The sequence below is a fragment of the Bombus huntii genome, unplaced genomic scaffold, assembly GCF_024542735.1.
Source record: "Bombus huntii isolate Logan2020A unplaced genomic scaffold, iyBomHunt1.1 ctg00000062.1, whole genome shotgun sequence".
Lineage (NCBI taxonomy): Eukaryota > Metazoa > Arthropoda > Insecta > Hymenoptera > Apidae > Bombus > Bombus huntii.
Genome location: NW_026099323.1, coordinates 331,792 through 351,746, shown reverse-complemented (window position 1 = coordinate 351,746; position 19,955 = coordinate 331,792). Strand labels below are relative to the sequence as shown.

The 19,955-nt window shown below is 37.0% G+C and overlaps 2 protein-coding genes and 1 pseudogene across 5 annotated transcripts in view; 1 reads left to right on the top strand and 2 right to left on the bottom strand.

Annotated features, from left to right (window-relative positions):
* The window catches only part of LOC126876031 (uncharacterized), a 142,005-nt gene that overhangs the window by 80,286 nt on the left and 41,764 nt on the right, over window positions 1-19,955 (top strand). The window lies entirely within an intron of this gene.
* Window positions 1-19,955, bottom strand: part of LOC126876028 (hematopoietic prostaglandin D synthase-like) — a 160,854-nt gene that overhangs the window by 105,460 nt on the left and 35,439 nt on the right. The window contains exon 1 of one of the 4 annotated variants that reach the window (XM_050638942.1): window positions 6,795-6,902. The exons of the other annotated variants lie outside the window; for them this stretch is intronic. The gene's annotated coding sequence lies outside the window, so the exon portion shown is untranslated. Of the gene's footprint in view, window positions 1-6,794; window positions 6,903-19,955 lie in introns of those variants that run through there. 4 annotated transcript variants of the gene reach the window in all.
* Window positions 1-19,955, bottom strand: part of LOC126876026 (carcinine transporter-like) — a 65,268-nt pseudogene that overhangs the window by 42,541 nt on the left and 2,772 nt on the right.

Below are 19,955 nucleotides of genomic sequence, written 5' to 3'. Positions count from 1 at the left end.
ACTTTCATTGTCTTCGGTGATAATGGAAGCAAATTCATCGGTCGCAGGGGATCCGAACCCAGTCCGTAGCGCTGCGACGGTTTTCCCGAGATTCTCGATTTCTGCTGCCCTGTGTCTGTTCTCTTCGTCATTTTGCATAGACAAACGTAACATTTCCTCTCGTAAAAGGGCAATGTTCTCGTTCTGTTTTTGAATACTGTCCCATATTGCTCGCAACATTGGGTCAGTTGAGGTTGAAGTTTGAGATTCGTTTGCCTTAGACATTATTGCGCTGATTTATAATTTTCAGACGAAGACGAGTCTTGGCTACTGAAGCTAAATTTTCTTTCACGGTAACGTACACAGGAATTCAGTTTACCTTTTATTGTTACTTCACTTGGTTCGTGATAGTTACTTTGTTGTTGCGGATGACCGTAGTCCCAAATAATTCGATCTTCCGTAGATGATGAATGTCTTTTGGTTTCCGAACAAACACTTTTCACTATCCTGGCAGGATCGCCAAAATGTCACGTAAAATAACAAAATAAAAAAAGGAATTTGAGGTAAAAAATAAAAAAAGAAAACTTTATTTTTTTTCTAACATCAATACACTTTACAATTTACTTCCGAACTCTAGGCGTGACTTTCTAAGACTGACTCTTATGATTTTACTTTCGATCGGATCCGATTACTTTCTTTTGTCACCCCTCAACATCCCCACCGTCCATGCATTTGCTAGGCGTCCGCGATCGTTGCCACGTGCTCTTTCTTCTAGAACCTTCGGTGGAAGGACCGTTGGGATGTTGATGGTTCATTAGGCACTTCAGCGATATACATTGTCGCCGAGTGCCGCCACATCTTTATCTCTATCGTCAGTCCGTCGGATTTGAAGTATGCCGGTCGTGACATACCCCCCTGGTTAGATTGATCTTGGTCCTCTAAGATCGTAGTAGAATGGAATTATTTAAATGTAGATCAAAGGATATGTTTATGCTTTTTTTTCAGGAATCGCTATGAATTGATTTTCTGCATGTTATGGTACAAAAGTTATTTCGTTAATCTTAAATATAGCAATTTTACAATATTTGTTAGTGTTCGAGAAGCTAATAATTTCAGAGGCGTAATCATGTTGTAGTTTTCGATCGTGAATTGGTTGGGTTTGTTTACAAAGCGTAATTCCTATCCCGTGAATTTAAGGCAACTAATTAAGGGTATTGTTACTAGTGCTAGGGTCAGCATTATCCTGAAAAAAGTACGCTTTCAATCGGTTACCATGTATCTTTTTCTTAGCATTGTCGATAGAAATAATGTAATAAGGAGTTTTCACATCGTTAATTCTGTAGGGTCCTAACCATTCAATGTCCAACTTATCTCTTTTATGGTCGTTGTGAATTAAAACAAAGTCTCCTTTCCTAAACACAGTCTGAGTTTTAACAATCTTTCTTTCTTGGTCTCGCTTGTATCGTTGCTTATTCTGAATAAGTGTTTTGTGAGCTGTTTCCCAATATTTATTCAACTGTTTTTGCCAAAGTGAGTACATATCATCATAGGTAAGTGTGGGAAATTTGGATATTGCGGAAGGTAAGTTAGCTTTTCGCCCAAAGGTCAATTCAAAGGGAGAGAATCCTGTTCCTTCATGTTTCGCGGTGTTGTACCCTAAACAAATGAAATTAAGTACTTCATCCCATTCTTTGTCATTGTCGTGTAATGCAGTACGAATTAAATCTTTAACTGAGGCATGCGTTCTTTCGAGGGATCCGTTACTTTGTGGGTGAAATGAAGTTGTTTTGATGTGTTTGATTTTAAAAGCTTCTTCAAATTTCGTCATTAAATCACTAACAAAATTTTGTCCCTGATCTGTTAGGATCGTTTTTGGTGCCGAAAATATGTAAATATAGTGTTCAATAAGCGCGTTAATTATGGATTCAGTTCGTTGCGTTTTAAGGGGAACTAGTATCAGATATTTCGTAAGTTCATCGTGTATTGAAAGTATGTATTGGTTTCCGCGTTTGGTTTTCGTCATCGGTCCTATGATGTCCATAGCGATTTTGTCGTTAGGGTTAAGTGGCGTGTCTGAGATTTGTGGGGATTCTTTGGGTCTGATACGTGTTAGTTTCTCCTTTTGACATGTGTCGCATGTTTTCACAAAGTTTTCTACTCTTTCTAAAAGTCCGGAAATTTTGAATTTATCCTTGATCCGTTGATACGTTTTCTGTATCCCTAAATGTCCTACGGTGTCGTTATGGTTTTCCTTTATTGCTTGTATTATTTCGTTTTCGTCTAGTTTTAAGATGGGATTAGGTGCATAAGTAATTTTCTTGTACGTGTCGTTAAAATATATTAGCATGAGTTTAATCTGTGTTTTCTCTAATTCAGTGAAGTCGTTATTTCCTATGCCGATTTTTGTTGTATCTTTAAGAATTTTGTAAAGTCTTCTGATCCAAAGTGTCTCGTCGTATTCTCCTAAGTCGTTTCGAGTTAATTGGTAAAATGTTTGGTCATTTGGTTTAATTTCTAAGAGTTTCGGATTCTCGTTGTTGTCTTTCCATGCGTTGAATGAATTAGTGTGATCAATTACTAGGTCGAGGTTAACTACTTCGTCGCGAGTTACTGCGTGAACTCTAGATAAAGCGTCTGCAGCTGTGTTATCTTTACCCTTTGTATATTCGATTTCATAGTCATATTCTTCGAGTCTAAGTCTCCAACGAATCAGTCTGCTAGAAGGGTCTTTGCAATTGTGTAGCCACTTAAGAGCTTGGTGGTCGGTTCGAATAATGAAGCGTCGTCCTAACAAATATTGTCTTAATCTTTTCACGGCCCATACGATGGCTAAGAGTTCCTTTTCTGTCGTGGTATAGTTTCGTTCGGGTGGATTCAGTGTTCTTGAAATGTAACAACAAGGATGACCGTCTTGCGACAGTATTGCTCCTAGTCCTTCGTTACTTGCGTCGGTAGTTAAGGTAAAGGTTTTGTTAAAGTCTGGATAAGCTAATATTGGGAAATTACAGAGTTTGTCTTTTAAAGTATCAAAGCTAATCTGGTGTTTGTCAGTCCAATGGAATGGTGTGTCCTTTTTTGTTAAGTCTGTAAGGCTTTTCGCGATTTTGGAAAAGTTTCGAATAAATTTGCGATAATAACCTGCTAAACCTAAGAATGATTTCACGTCCGTGGCATTGCGGGGTAATCGAAAGTTTTTTACAGCGTCTAATTTCTTGGGGTTTGGTTTGACTCCTTCGGATGAAACTACATGGCCTAAGTATTCTAATTCCGGTTTTACGAATTCACATTTGTCCGGTTGCAATTTAAGTCCTAATTCTCTGAGTCTCTGAAATACTATCGCGAGGTTTTCGTTATGTTCTTGAATCGTTTTTCCGAATATCACTATGTCATCCAAATAAACAAAGCAGTATTTTCCTACAAGTCCAGCTAAGGCTCTGTCCATTAATCTTTGAAAGGTAGCGGGTGCGTTTTTAAGTCCGAATGGCATTCGATTGAAATGAAAATGCCCTTGCGGTGTCGAAAAAGCGGTATATTTTTTAGATTTCTCGTTCATTGGAATTTGATGGAATCCTGAGGATAAATCAAGCGCCGAAAAGAATTTTGCGTTTCCTAGTTGTGTTAAAATGTCGTCTATATCAGGTAAAGGGTAAGCGTCTTGTTCTGTGAGTTCATTTAGTTTCCTGAAATCGATAACTATCCTCCATTTCTGTTTTCCTGAGGCGTCTAATTTTTTCGGAACTACCCATACCGGAGAGTTATAAGGGGATTCGGATTCTTCTATAATATTTTTCTTCAACATGTCTCCTATTTGTCGCGAAATCTCGTCACGGTGACATTCCGGTGGTCTATACGATCGTGTGTTAATAATTTTGTCTTTGGTTAACGAAATTGTGTGCTGAGTTAAATTAGTACAGGGTAAAAGATCGGTTTCTAAATTAAAGATGTCAATATAATGAAGGATAATCTTTTCGATGGATTCACGGATTGGTTTTTCAATGTGATCTGTTCTCACTAGGCTTTTTAGTTTTGATACGTTGGAAAAGTCATGAGAATTTTGAATATTGCTAGAAATTTCAACGTTTTGCTCTCCAGTGTTGATAAAACATACTTTAGTTGGTTTGCCTTCCAAATAGATTGTTTGAACTCTGTTTTCTCCAGGAGTCAAATGTATTGGTTTCTGAAATAAAATGGTTTTGTCGTTTAATCGGATTTTGTCATTGGATATTGAATAGTTATACTTCTCTAAACATGGTAGCCCAATGATTCCGTCTTCGATAATAGGGAAATTGTTCGGTACTATGTGAAAAATGTGATTTTGTCCAAAAATTCGTTTCGTTACGTATTCGTTAGTTTCGTACTTGTCTCGTCCCATAGAAAATTTTTGTTTAGGCCCTATTTGTATCGCGTTGACAGTTTTGTTACGTTTCACCAGGTTTATCCCTGCTCCTGTGTCGACCAGAAATACTCGCTCTTCGGTTCGGGTTGACAAAGGTATTGCGAGTAATCTTCCCGTGGCGATGTTGACTCGTATGTCTCGTACGGTTCGTCCATCTCCTGGTTCGATGTTGTTTCTTGTATTTCGTCCCATTCCTGGACTGCCTGGAATCCTTGCGGGTGGTCGATCGCGCTGGCTCGGTGGTAGAAAATTTTGACACTTGTTGGCAATGTGTCCCAGCTTTCCGCACTTGAAGCACTTCATCTGCGCGCGTTCAGCAGGTGATCTATTTTCTACTTGGTTAAATGTAGCAGGTTTCTGAGCTACTGGCGTGTTAGGCGATCTTGATGGTACATTAGATCGTCTTACCTGCATATGCTGGTTGTCGGGGCGATTACTAACCGAAGGTAAGCGATTACATGACCAATTAGGTTGTCGTTCTTCTCGCAAGTAGCGTTCTACATCGGCTGCCTTTTTTTCAGCTTCCGGAAAATTCAAGGGTTCACTGCTTAATAGTATTCGCCCTATGTCGCGTCTGAGTCCCTTTAGGTACACACGAACAGTCTTCTTCGTGATTTCTTCAGTCATAATTTTACGTGTTAGTGGTTGTGGGTACTCATTGGTTACTGCGTACAGCAAACGGTTGAGTATTCTTCTAAACCGAATATTAAAACTTTGCACTGATTCCTCGCGTCCCTGTCTCAACTCTCGTAATTGTTCTTGGTACTCATCCGAAGTCACTTGTGCTGCTAAGTTATTTCTCAGTGCGTCGTACAGATCACTGTAACACTCAATAGGAATGTTGCGAATACTTTGGGCTGCTTTCCCCACGATTTTTTCCACTTTTATTGCTTTTAGCAATAGATCTTGCTCCATACAGCGATCCTTCATACTTCTCACTTCTTTGATGAAGTCTTCAACTCCTACATCATCATCTCCGTTGAGCGTTGGGATGTAGCGTATTGCATCCTTAGCTCGTAGAGTGGGAGGAGCGGGCGAAAAATAGCCTCTTTCTTCCACCTCGGGTTGTTCGCTGTCGAGGTGGACAGGTGGGGTGTCTGAAGCTGCTAACCCTGACAGTTTGCGTGCTTTTGCCATATTCACAGTACGATTGATTGCTGTCGACGCACTTTCATTGTCTTCGGTGATAATGGAAGCAAATTCATCGGTCGCAGGGGATCCGAACCCAGTCCGTAGCGCTGCGACGGTTTTCCCGAGATTCTCGATTTCTGCTGCCCTGTGTCTGTTCTCTTCGTCATTTTGCATAGACAAACGTAACATTTCCTCTCGTAAAAGGGCAATGTTCTCGTTCTGTTTTTGAATACTGTCCCATATTGCTCGCAACATTGGGTCAGTTGAGGTTGAAGTTTGAGATTCGTTTGCCTTAGACATTATTGCGCTGATTTATAATTTTCAGACGAAGACGAGTCTTGGCTACTGAAGCTAAATTTTCTTTCACGGTAACGTACACAGGAATTCAGTTTACCTTTTATTGTTACTTCACTTGGTTCGTGATAGTTACTTTGTTGTTGCGGATGACCGTAGTCCCAAATAATTCGATCTTCCGTAGATGATGAATGTCTTTTGGTTTCCGAACAAACACTTTTCACTATCCTGGCAGGATCGCCAAAATGTCACGTAAAATAACAAAATAAAAAAAGGAATTTGAGGTAAAAAATAAAAAAAGAAAACTTTATTTTTTTTCTAACATCAATACACTTTACAATTTACTTCCGAACTCTAGGCGTGACTTTCTAAGACTGACTCTTATGATTTTACTTTCGATCGGATCCGATTACTTTCTTTTGTCATTCCTCAACATCCCCACCGTCCATGCATTTGCTAGGCGTCCGCGATCGTTGCCACGTGCTCTTTCTTCTAGAACCTTCGGTGGAAGGACCGTTGGGATGTTGATGGTTCATTAGGCACTTCAGCGATATACATTGTCGCCGAGTGCCGCCACATCTTTATCTCTATCGTCAGTCCGTCGGATTTGAAGTATGCCGGTCGTGACACTGGCAGCGTGACATTACAATAGAGCCCCGAAGCCATGGGCCTATGGTATTTATGTAATATCGCGATATAATGTGTTTACAAAGAGTGGACAATAGAGATGTTAATCAGACAGAAAAAGACGATTGTTGTTCAACCTGAACTATTCACGCCAAACGCACAGAAAACAGCGCAATCCACACTCTCTCGGCAACGCCACTCGCAACCTCTGTCTCCGCTCAACTCGCACTCGGCTCCTCGACTCACACTCTGTTTCTCGACTAACGCTCTGGTCGTTGCCGCATTCTGTTGTCTTTTTCCTAGGCCCACCGCACACGTGTTCTGCAGACGCTCGTGGCCAGGGTCACGTAGGTCTTTTCCACGAAACTATGCACTGGAAAAGACCGATGACACATTGATGGGCCCGACGGCGCCTCGGCTCTCGCGACATTGTTCATAGTTCGCCCGATATTTCTTAGGCCTTTCGTCCACGATACTACATTTATAATTCCAAAAATCCAGTTTGTTTACATCTCGCTGCACCATCTACACAAGGCATATTCCAGAAAAGGCTATTGGTCTGGAAGGCCCTTCAAATTAATTTAGTAATAGATAATGCTTAATAGGTTCGAAAATCAGGAAAACTAAACAGTAGAGCAGACGTAGAATTTTCCTGGAAGAGTGGAGTGTTTTCCTCCAACAGTGCCAATACAAAATAACACATTACAAAGAATAAACATTACCTCGTACATCTCAATCTATCTTTTAAAGCAAAATATATAAAAATTGAACGCGTTCAAGAAAATAAACATAACGATAGCTATACAGCATATGGCATATGTCAAATCAAATATAATATATTTTTTAACGTACCAGAATTTCAATAGAATTTTAGCAGAATTTTGCTGGATAATTAGTTTAGACGCGCGGTAGGTTGAACAAAAATTGAAAATCGCTGCATTATATCAATCCGTGTCTAAACAAGAATCACGTATTAGACGTGTAACGTCACGAACAACGATTACAAGTGACCTCAAATTCCCTAGAATTTCTGAAAATATCACGGAGCATTCAGGAGGCATTCTACGACCGGGTTAGCCAAGGACAGGAAGAGTTTCGTTAACGAGTACCGGCGATAAATGGAACAGTTCCAGGGAAATAGTTGCACGATACGGTAAACGTGGTTCGATGGAAGTAATGAGTCGCGTTTTACGTCAAAGTATATCTATCGAAACTGGGTCCATGGAAGTATCAACTAGACGACAGTGTTATACGATCTTTCAGTGAAACTCCATCTGCATCTATTACTTTATTTCATCGATCAATACTCGCTGATTCACTTCTAATAGGACGAAAGAACAAAAAGAATTCTCGCAACGTGTTAACAAGTTTCTATTGGTCGCAGTTCCGTGACTTTTTCCATTATCCAGAATCAATATACCGATAGATGAATATAAGATGAGGAAGAAAAAACTTCGCTTAAATCTAAGATCGTCGAAATGGTTTGACGTAGCGCGTCATTATCGTAACACGATCGGCAAACGCGTTAGCTTTGGTTGGTGATTCGTTCTCAGCGATTATTAGCGACGTTTGTAGGTTCTTTTCGTGGAAACCTTGATATAACTTGCCTCTCGATCCGCTTTTTAAACGTTCAGACTATTTATTCGAATGGTTTTTCGTTTCAATCGAACGAGCAACCTTGGTTGATTTAGTGAACGTTTATTAGAGAACTCGAGTAATTATGCGAAAGGGAATTATGCTCGATCATCGTTAGTGTCCGGTTTTACGTTACAATAAATCATGTACCTACTCGAATTGATAATTCTATGAACACAATATCGTGTTTACAATGTTTCCATTCTGAATTACGATTTTCCTGCTTTCAAAAACGATGGAAGGAGAAGATTGAAATTTTCCAGTTTTCGCGTTTCACAGTTCGTTCCATTGTTTCATGGGATACATAATTTACGATAAAATTAATTATACAGTACTTTGTCTTAATTTCATTGGAAATAGCATGTAATGCTTAGTTAACGCCATCGAATCGCGAATGACTCATAAACGTTTCATTTGGACTTATGTTATTATATTTTAGACAATTTTATTCTATTTCAATTTTTCACAGCATCTAACACCTAAACTGTAAAACTTGAGATATTTTATATCTGAAATTACTTTTCTGTCATGATGTTATTGTAAACGAGAATCACGCAGTTTTTCAAGGACTGATCGGAACCGCGTTCATTTTAGCATGTCACATGCCACGGGGGTCATCGGTCACCGACACTCAACTTGTCGGTGCCGCCATGGAGGTCACCGGTAACCGGTGTGCCAAGATTGGTAAAAATAAAATCAAAAAATTTGAACAAATGTCGATTGTTCATTATCACCATCGTTACTACAACGGCGTGACGAAATTAATACAGTATAAAACATATAAAAATAAATTTATTTATACATGAAGTATAGACCTATAATATTTCACCGTTACATTTATCGCATAATAAAAAATTCATTATGGCGCCACGGGTAATCCCTGTAAAGCTAGCATTCAACGTGTTGAAAGCTTCTTTCAGTTCGATCAATAGTATTGGCATAAGAATGACGCAAAGGCTCATCGTTGTTGCGTTTATCGAATCAACGAGTTTATATTTATACGTTTTCCGTGATAAACATTTTTTGTTTTTTTCCTCGTCAACCACAGAATTAAAGATTTGTCCAGCTGTTATTACACGTAAGTTATGCAAGGCAGTTTATTTTACATTAGGCCTTCGTGTCTGACCACAACAAATTTAAATATATTTATAAATTCATAATAATTTACATAAGTATAAATAGTTTTTATTTGAAAGAATTTTTAATTGATTTGCAAAGAAGAAGATTTAAACCGAAAGATGGTATCAGTAGAGACCGTCTATAATCAGATTTTATATACAAAACGACAAACTTTAAAATTCTCTACGGTCTTTAACGAGGTTATCTCATCCGTTTGAAATTCTTAACAATTAGTTAAAAATATGAAACATTTAGTAGGGGACCTGTTGCTCTCATCGCTTTAGAATCCGTAAAACTTTCGACCACAAAGTACTTCGTTTGAATAAAAAATCCTGCTCGGTACAGCACTTTACAATTCTACAAACCTCATTTTCTCTACTTCAAACCTATTTTACGCGTTTTTACGTTCTGTATTCGACTTATTTTCCAGGTACACAGTGTCCATGCTTAAAATTTCACACCGGCGCGATGGTACAAAAATTATTTTATACTGAATCTCGCGTTTTGTTGTTAAAAACTATGGATATTGATAAAAATAAATTTCACGCGAAACTTTAATTTTTGGAATCAAAAATCATTTTAATCGATCAATGAAATTATGAAAATTGTCCAGAGATTCCAAAATTATTAAGATTAATCTTCTCTTAAAGATCCTAAAATTATTAAAAATCAGAGATTTTTAAATCATTAAAAATTGAAGATTCTAAAGTTACTTTATTTATTTATTTACATTTCATAATTCTGCCTTCCGCAGTAAAGCGGACTTCCAGTTACACTTCTCCTTGGGATTCTAACGTTATCAAAAATGATTAAAAGCCTAAAGGCCTAAAAAGTTCTCTGTTTGCTATTTCACTGTTGTATGCTTTCTCACCCTTCGTCCCTAATCGATGAACATCGCTCTAATTCTTTTCTCTCCCTTTACTTTCAATCGCACGAGAGAAGCGTCGAAAAACCCACGACCACGAGGGATGAAAGGATGGTTTCAGGGATGGAGATTCGTGAAAGCAGGCCGCGAGGGAAGAAGTGAACCGAGATTGGTCCGATGTTTGTTCAGCACACAACCGTTTCGTATGTAGAAAGCGTTCATAGAGAGGTGGTTGCGCTCCTTTATGCGCATGCCCAATAAAACAATCTCCAAATAATATTCTGTTCTTCGAATTTACTTTTTCAACGTTCCATGCTTACGGGCTATAATTTTCTTAAGACGCTTAAAACGATCTCTTGAGCTTTCGCCTTTTCGGTGAAAACAAGCATTTTTTTATCTCCACTTTAGACTCGAACGCCAACTTCTTGACGTATTAAAGGATTTTAGAAGTTTCTTACCATTTTACAGTACGTTCTTGTTGAATTTTTGCTGGATGAAAAAACGCTTATCCGATACTTTTAGTATTTGCCTCGAAGCTGTTTAACGGTATTATCCTTTTAATAAAATTTAATTATAACGCGCTTTTACGAAATGATAGCGTACACAGTGACTGTTAATAATTTCTGGTCAGAGCGTAATTTTATTTTGACGTACTTTTTACTTTAATAAAATCCTTCGAGTAAAATGTTCCGCGATATTGTATAATATTCTTCTAAAAAAAATATATATTAATGCTAATCGATGGAACTATTAAAAAGATCGTACAGTTTTTCGAGAATGTTAATAGCCTTCTTGATAAGAAGACATCGCTTGTCCTATCTTGGTATGCGTTAAGGGTTGATGGTATAATTTACTATATTTTGAAGATCAAAGTTACGATATTCATAAGAAGTTTACCAAAGTTTTACCTAACGCCGCTTGATTTTATGTGATTATACTTGCAAAGTTCTGTATCGCTTATTATACAGTTTTGTTTTTATCAAAAGAAAAGAAAAATACCTCTCATAGGGGTAGTTTGCATATTTTGGTGGAGACTGGTGAGTATAAGTGTCGTTGTCGTTGAGGGCGATGCACTTGGTTTAAGTAGGCTAATGGGAACTTTCGAGTAGCCATCTTCATAACTTTTCGTATCTCTTGCGAACAGCTTCACAATCTGTATAACATTGCGGCTCTCGATTTTCTACAAAAAACACTAAATACCTTCGAGCCGTTTAAACACAGAGTGCAACTGGCAAACTTTCATTACAAGATCAAATTTAATTCCACTTGCCTCGATGGACGCAGGCTATCGTTAATTAAAATCCTCCCACCAATTTGTATAAATATATGAATATAATACGAAACCTTTTTAATGAGCTAAAAAAAACACGAGATTTTTAGCAAATTTAAAAAAATAAAAGAATTAAGATTAAATTTAGACGTAGTCGAACCTTATTTCGTTAAGTAATTTCCGTGAGAAGTACAGGAAACATAACTGAACATAATGTGGCAGATCCATCATGATAGATTTCGTGATTTTAATGTTACGTGTTCAAAAACGTTATATTAAAAGAGCAATAGTACTAGGATAATTAATATTTCTGAAATGTGTAAGTGCAGTTATACTTTCATGCTATTAAAACTGGAATTGTATGAGCGTTTTTATCATCTTCTTGAATAACTGCACTTACACGTCTATTTTACTAAGGTCTTCAGTTGTGATTTATTAAATTGTTTATCATGTTCATTAATTAAACTGTTAAACTGTTCATTAATTTGTATAGTTACAATATCGTACATATTCAATATGAAATTTCATTACTGTAATTTATGGATTGGTTTTACCTTACATTATTGTAACAATATACGTTTCATTATAATACGTTCCATATTGTAACAATATAGCTGCATAATTTGTGCAAATCAATGCAAACATTTGAGCAAAATATAATCCTTCGAAATATATCTCACAATGTCTTGACGCTTCGTAAAAATGTAAGTTAAATTTTTCAATTAAACATTCTGCTCGTTTCAAACCTCGTTATATGTTATTCAAACCCAATACGAAAGTGTTTTCGTGTTAATAATTCGTGTTTCATCGAAACGCGTAAATGTGGATCGCGATTCTAATCGATACCTATTCGATCTTGAATTAATTAAAAAAATTAGCAAAAGCTCGTTACGAGGAGTGCGCGCTTTCAAGGGAACTTTTTGCACGGCCGGGAATAGCGTCGCACCGCGGAGGCAGCCGATTCTTTCATCCCGGAAGCGCACTGGAACTTGGAGATTTTATTACGAGCGTACAGTGATCCTGTTTAATTGCATCCGCTACAAGGCGACCCTCGAAAAGCAATTTCGAGTGTACCGGAGGCTGGATTTATCGCGACCGGTATTCACTGTAAACAGCCAACGGCGTTCCTCTTAATTCTGCCGCCGGCTTCCGATTCTTTACCTTCGCTCTGTTGGCCGCGGTTTTTCTTTCGTTTTCGCGGCACCGCGAAACGAAGAAAAGGCGCTTCTATCGTCGAGTAGGTTTTACTAATAGTCGATGCTCTGTTCTTCCTTATTTATTTATTTCTTTATCGTTTTCATGATTTTTATGGTCCGGGATTAGGTAGCTACCGCGATTAATAAAATACGTAACAAAGAGCAAAGCGTAGAATGCAATAAGGCAAGTTAGAAACTCAAACAACGGTATCTATACTACGCTACAGCGTATGTTAGAATTAAGCAGGTAGCTTACGATATCATAATTGCTGATACAGATTAATATCTTTGAGAAGATAAAGAAGATCTTCAATGCTTCTGATTTAGACATGCTGCATCTCGTTTGGCAGAGCGAATTTATTTCTTAATTTAATTTACTTTTCATGCATTAACGTTGCTACGATTAAGAAGATTATCATCTACAAATAGGATAAAGTTATAAGAGTGTGTCAGTTTAGTATGTCGAATTTTAAGTCTCATGAGAATGGCTTTCTTTCTCCGATCGGAAAGAGATACTGGACTTTTATCGATGTACGTACGGATGTTATGTATGTTGAATGGGGATGATTCTTGTGGAATCCTATGGAAGGGACGTTTGTACTCTCTGGAGTTTTGTTTCTCATTCTACGTTTTTAATCGAATGGAAACCGAGAGTAAAGATCTAAAACACATTTAGCGCATGTCGAGATAAAGGGGTTTTTAAGCTACGCTGTGCCACATGTTTCGAGCACCTAATGTGCTTCTTGTGTTTAATATTAAATCGCCTTTTGATCGCAATATCTGCAATAATTTACAAACATTGTAGAACCATATTTTACTTTTAACTCAAGTTTGACCAAAATGTGTGACCATTCAATTTTTGACTAGTATGCAACTTTTTATGCACTTATGGGAGACTTAAACGCGAAACATAAGCAAAAATATATGAATAAATTCGAACTATAGTACTCGTTATAATATCTATCGAAAAAATGATTATCCATCGAGGTCCCATTCCTTCAGTTATATTCGTAAAGATATGAATTTGCATAAAAATCCGTAATCTATCTTTGATGGAAACTAAATTGAAAAGGTAAGCCGAATATTTTATTACGTGCTATATATAACTTATCACGTGATATTTAGACTTCTATTAATGATACGAGAATTTATGACTCCCCATTTTCTCCCTTTCTCTTTCTACAGTTTCTTTCTTTCTAAAGTCAATCTGCTGAAATAGGAAACGTCACATAATGCTGTATATCATTCAGAAAGTAAAAACCCCATCGATTAATAACGTCACCATCAAGGTGTTAGCTAATCCGTGGCCAGGGTCAACGTAATAACGCACACCTGAGATTGATGACAGCCGTTGATGTATCACTACTCTGTTATTATGTATTTCTGTAAAAATTCTGTAGTATCGGGAAGAAGGGCCCAAGAAACGTCGAGCTAACTACAGACAATGTCGCGAGAGCCGAGGCGCTGTCGGCTCCATCGATGCATTACCGGGTCCTTCAGGTAAATAGGTAAATAGTCGAAAGGACCTACGTGACCCTGGCTACGAGCGTCTGTAGAACACGTGTGCGGTGGGCCCAGCAATAGACAATAGAATGCGGCAACGGCCAGAGCGTTAGTCGAAAAGCAGCGTGCGAGTCGAAAAGCAGCGTGCGAGTCGAAAAGCAGCGTGGGAGTCGAAAAGCAGCGTGCGAGTCGAAAAGCAGCGTGCGAGTCGAAAAGCAGCGTGGGAGTCGAAAAGCAGCGTGCGAGTCGAGGAGCCGAGTGCGAGCTGAGCGGAGACAGAGGTTGCGAGTGGCGTTGCCGAGAGAGTGTGGATTGCGCTGTTTTCTGTGCGTTTGGCGTGAATAGTTCAGGTTGAACAACAATCGTCTTTTTCTGTCTGATTAACATCTCTATTGTCCACTCTTTGTAAACACATTATATCACGATATTACAATTCTATTGTGTATTCCATTGTGTCTCGATTAAACCATTCAACAGTCTATTAATAGTCTATTAATTATTAATAGTCTATTAGTCTATTAATAATTTCGACGTCCCTTTTTCTATCTTGATGAAAGATACATTGGTACATTTACGCGTCTTGAAGTGGCGTTTCCGGTTTATGCTGAATTTTATATATAAATCTTTTCTCTGTATTTTCGAGCTGACATTTTTCGGCATCTACATTCCCATACAAAAGTCTTCGTAATAGAAAGGCTATTTATACTCGAGTAAAATCTTCTAAAATTTCAGCGTAGAGTTAACGTATTTCGTAACAAAACGATTAACATAACTGTTTTATTCTTGCGTAATAAAACAAAAAGTAACTACGATATAGAAATAAAACTGACCAATTCTATCGAGGTTAATTAATCGTTCCGTTTCTGCGAAATGAACCCTATCTACGTATTTTGATACGTAAAATTAAAAACTTTTCAAACATCGAAATCGATCAGTTCAGCTTGTCAGATTGACTCCTACATGCTTTATTTAAACAAAGAATGTCAATGTTTTCAAGACATGCGGATTACTTGGAACTGATTGTACATTTGTCATTTTCCCAGTGTCTGCTGGTATTTCTATTCTTTCTTCTAAGAGTAGAAGCTATCGTAACGATTTGTTATATTCGTTACATTAGCATGATCGATCGTGCGGAGCAAATGATCCACGTTTCATGTACACACGCCCTCGTTACGCCGTGTTTTTCCCTAGTGATCGAGTGGATTTCATCATCGGTAAAATGCACTATATCAGACGTCGCTGACATTAATATTCAAGGTATTTAACGTTTAGAGACGCGGGCGTGTCGAGTAGTGCCTCTCGGTAACAGGCAATTCGATTGGCAAGCAACGAGGGAAAAAGCTGTTACACAATAAAATAATAGCCATTATGACTAATCGCGCTAGTGGAACTCGCGAGTATCGCGACCCTGACTAATTGTAAGCGAGTACGCGAATTGCGGTTGAATGGAACGTGCTGTCGCGTCCCGGAAACTCGAAAAAGTCAAAGGGAAACGCAATTTCGCGATAATGAATGTGGAATGTATTAATGTACATGGTGTCTCATTTTGATCGTTCCACGCAAACATATATCCTAAACTATACGTAATTCGAGAAAGAGCGTACAATAAAATTGTACGGTTTCAATTGGTCCATCTTACGACGTTCAATTGGATTTGTCTAAGTGGAAGCGTTTACGAGATTCTAAGATAACCGTTGTTTCTTCCAATTGAATTATACGTTTTATCTTTCATACACCATCCGATGCACTTTTTAGTTCTCTACGGAAAAGTATCAAGGTAGTTGTATCTGAAAATTCTTAGCTTAAAAGATATCTCATTGTTAATTTCATTAAAATTGAGCGTGTGGAGGACAAGAAACATATGAACGTAAGTGCGCTGTGTTATCTTTCCTTGTCTTTCATGCGATAAGTTTTACAAGGTTGAAGCTGGAATACCTTTTGAACTAATCATTTTTCCATTGAAGTACTCTAATACTGGTTTGTAGGGAATTAAAAAATCCATCGAATAGCGTATGAAAAAAATGTATGTAGAAATCCATTTGAATAAACGAAGGTCACCTTGAGATCTCGAAGCTATGTATTTTTCGAAGAAACACTTCTTTCGAATAATATACGGTTTAAGAGATATTTGCCTGGCTCGATCAAGACGAGACACCTTGTATATACAGGCTGTTGCAAAAACATGATAGGTGCAAGGATTTTGTTAAAGGGAATAAGAAATAATTTCGAAATACACTTAGCATTGTAATTATTAATATATTTATTTAGTATAACATTGTATTTATTATATCATACTAGTTAATTAGGTCCAAGTGTATTAATTTTGGTATTTGGTAAAATTTTATATTAGGAAAATGAAATATAGAAACTCATTTAATTCTAAGAAATGGTTCTTTATTATTCATATTGCTCGATCATTTTTCAGCATGGGAAAACCATGATTATTCAGAAGCAAATCTGAATTTACTTGAAGTAGTTCTTATATTAATAATTTAAACTCCGTTCTCCGATATAGTGTTGCCAGAATTTCGTACAGGCGTAGAATTATAAGATCGACCAGTACAGATTCCAAAATCAACGCTTTCAACGTAAAATCTAATTTTGTATTTCTATGTAGGGTGACTTAATTTACTAGTCTATAAACGATAATTCAGTTAACGCATTAACAGTCGTCGATGTAATGTAATGTTTCGTAGTTAAAGTACTTACTACCAGGTAAGACAATTATCAATGGCTCTGAGGGATTTCCTGGATTTATTTGAGTTAATTCTAGGAAACGATTAAGGTTTAATATTCGTAGGATATCGTTCTGCAAAATTATTAAACGCGAGTATATTACATTGCAACGCGCTGTAGTTAAAGATCTATAATGTTTAAGAGGAAAAAAAAAGAAATAAAAAATATCGAGAGATTTTTGAAATCGATGTTCTTAATTTAAAATGTAATTTTGTCTCTTCTTATACTGACATTTAATGAGCTTAATTTACTCAACCCTAATGTAATTAAATTGCAACAACGAATATCTTCGCAATGTTATAATATTAATAATATATAAATATCGTAATATATATTTTTCCATAGTTTTCAATGTCTACTACAAGACCTTCATGTTTGTGACACACGGCATACTATTTGCCGCGATACGAACCGCATCGTTTTTGATTTTCGATCGATTTGAAAAGTTGCTATGACATACAGTAACTTAGTTGTATATCAATCTAGTGATAATACGATTTTGATTTGCGCAGAGTACAAGCTATTTCAACAAGTTGGTAAAATTTATTACCATGTAATATGATTTAATACCGTAACGTAATTTAAAAGTCGAAGGATCGAATCCTGAGATTCTAAGATGATTAATAATTAGTCTTGAAGATACGGTCTTGTAATTTAAAGGTATAACAGCATAATGATACAATCTGTAATATAAATGAAGATTCAGTATATCTTAAACATAAAACGCGGCTATAAAATGTTTCAAAATAGAAATATCCAATGTTTTAGAATCCTAAACCAGTTTGAATCTTCAACAAAACTCCGATTTTTTGAGGAACCTTGACAATACGCTAGCTTTTATAGAAGCTTTTTAAAGCTATGTTAAAGGAAAGAATCAACAAGTTTAACAATCATAATATTTAATACCATTCGCGTCACAACGTTTAAATTTATCAATACACATTATAAAAGTCCAAATAGTTGCATAAAGCCGCGTAAAAATCCTAAAGTATACGAGTTGAAATAAAACTTCTGAAACGGCGAACTTCTGAAAAAACTTCGGACCTCGACGATACGCTATCTTTCACGGAAGCTTTCAAAGTTATCGCGAAGGCAAAAACCAACAATTTTAGCAATTACGCCATTTAGTATAGTTCGCGTCACACCATTTAGATTTATCAATATACATTATGAACGTGCAAATAGTTGCACAATACAGTGTTTAACAATACTAAATCGCACAACTTGAACCTCTTAACGAACCATCGAACTCCTGAGAAATTCCTCTTGACAATAGGCTATCTTTTACAATTCTTTGCCAGTTATCTCAAAGACAAGAATCAACAATTTTAACAATTACAGAAGTGTCATCCGCGTCACGCCATTTAAAACAATCTAACACTTGCGCGTGACAAGCGCGAAACTGGTGTCGCCAGCTCGATTTCCGGCAGACGACACGACGGCCAACTCACTTGACGCCGTTCATCTAACGGCGTTTAAGCTTACTTTAAAATCGATCGATCGCCTGTCGAACAATTGATTTATGGTGTTCGCGCCGTCCTATGTCAAATTCTTCGAAACATGACGTAAACGTCATGCAACATAGGGCGGAATGATGTCAATTGAAGAGAATTGCGCGAATTGAACGTTGTATACTCAGTTTCATCCAGCACTTTCGCGATGGAACACCGGTTTACGAAACCGTGGCATACAGTTTCGAATTTTCGTGGAAATTCCACGCCCGCAAATAAAATCACACGGATAATCAAGGAGTATTGTGTCCAAGTGGTCGACGTTGTTACAACGAACCTATCCACGGAATTTGTCGTTTTATATCCGTCGCGGATACAATCCGCGAATATGGCCGTAATCCTATCGTTTAATGAGTTTCCAGATCAATGACGACATGCGTTATAATATATCATTCGTTTTTTTGCACCACTATTCTTCATCGTCTGTTATTCTACGCGTTGCTCAAGTATTGTCAACTGCGACGAACTATTGTAAACTGCGTCACATTGTCGCAAACCTCGGCTCATAATTATAAAACAACCCTAAAACTTTTAATACGACGAAAGCTGCCTGGTTGAATTTAGCAAAGTTATTTTCCCCTCCTTTTTTTTTTTTACTGCACGAATCAACCTACGCTAATGAGAGTTTAAGACAAGACGCGTACAATCTTTATCTATTCGACATTTTACAACTGTACGAATAATCTTCTCGGTGGATTAAAAGACCTCGCGTTTCTTTTTTTCAATTAAAAGAAATTGCCTGGCGATTCGTCAAATTCGGTTGAATGAACAATGAACAACGAACAATGAACAAATGAACAATTTTTGTACGATCTATGTTTGAAAACGAGCTCTTTAATTCGTTAACGACTCGTAATATATCGTGAATTGGTAGAATATATCGATGGTCATAACTTTTCGCGAGGATATAATTTTTACTGATTAAAAGGAAAGCTTGTTCGATTAACGTTAAAATATTCTCATTTTATCATTGTATATAAATTGTATATAAAACCACTAATTTTTTCAAATACATTAGAACAGGAGGCTGTAACTGGTCAGAATTTGTGGTGAAAATAAAGAAAATGTGCAAACTAATTAAACTATCAATAAATACGACAATTAATTGAATAACTCGCGCACCATATTTCCTTTGATCGAACGTGGATTTTCCATTCGCTCAGATGAAGTTGAAACGAATGGCAATGCTGCTAAAACAAAATACTTGTTGTGTGTCGCTTAGATTAACGAGTTGCAAATTCGTTGAACGCTGTAGCATACGGATAAGATGACTACTACATACATTCGCTGTCTCTGCTGCAAATTAATGCTACAGAGTGGAGTTTAAATTTTAAATGAGATAGGAATACAGAATAATTCCAACCTTCAGATGATATTAAAATTGACGTACATTACGAACTGAAAGTTTTGATGTAGCGCGATCCTTAGCATAAATCGTGAAAATAACGAATTAAATATTTGTCCCCTTAATATTAAATGGAAATTTGTAAAATAATCAAATGGAGTGACAGATGGATTTCGTTTGACTACTGCTCGCGTATATTAATTATTTGAACAAATTTATAAGAGAGAGTGAGCTACAAAATTATCGTGGAGAAATATTTGTAGAATGAGGTGGGTAGCAAATGAAGAAGAAATATTTGTATAAGAGAATGCAGTTGCAGAATAAAGTTTTCTCAATATTAATAAATTT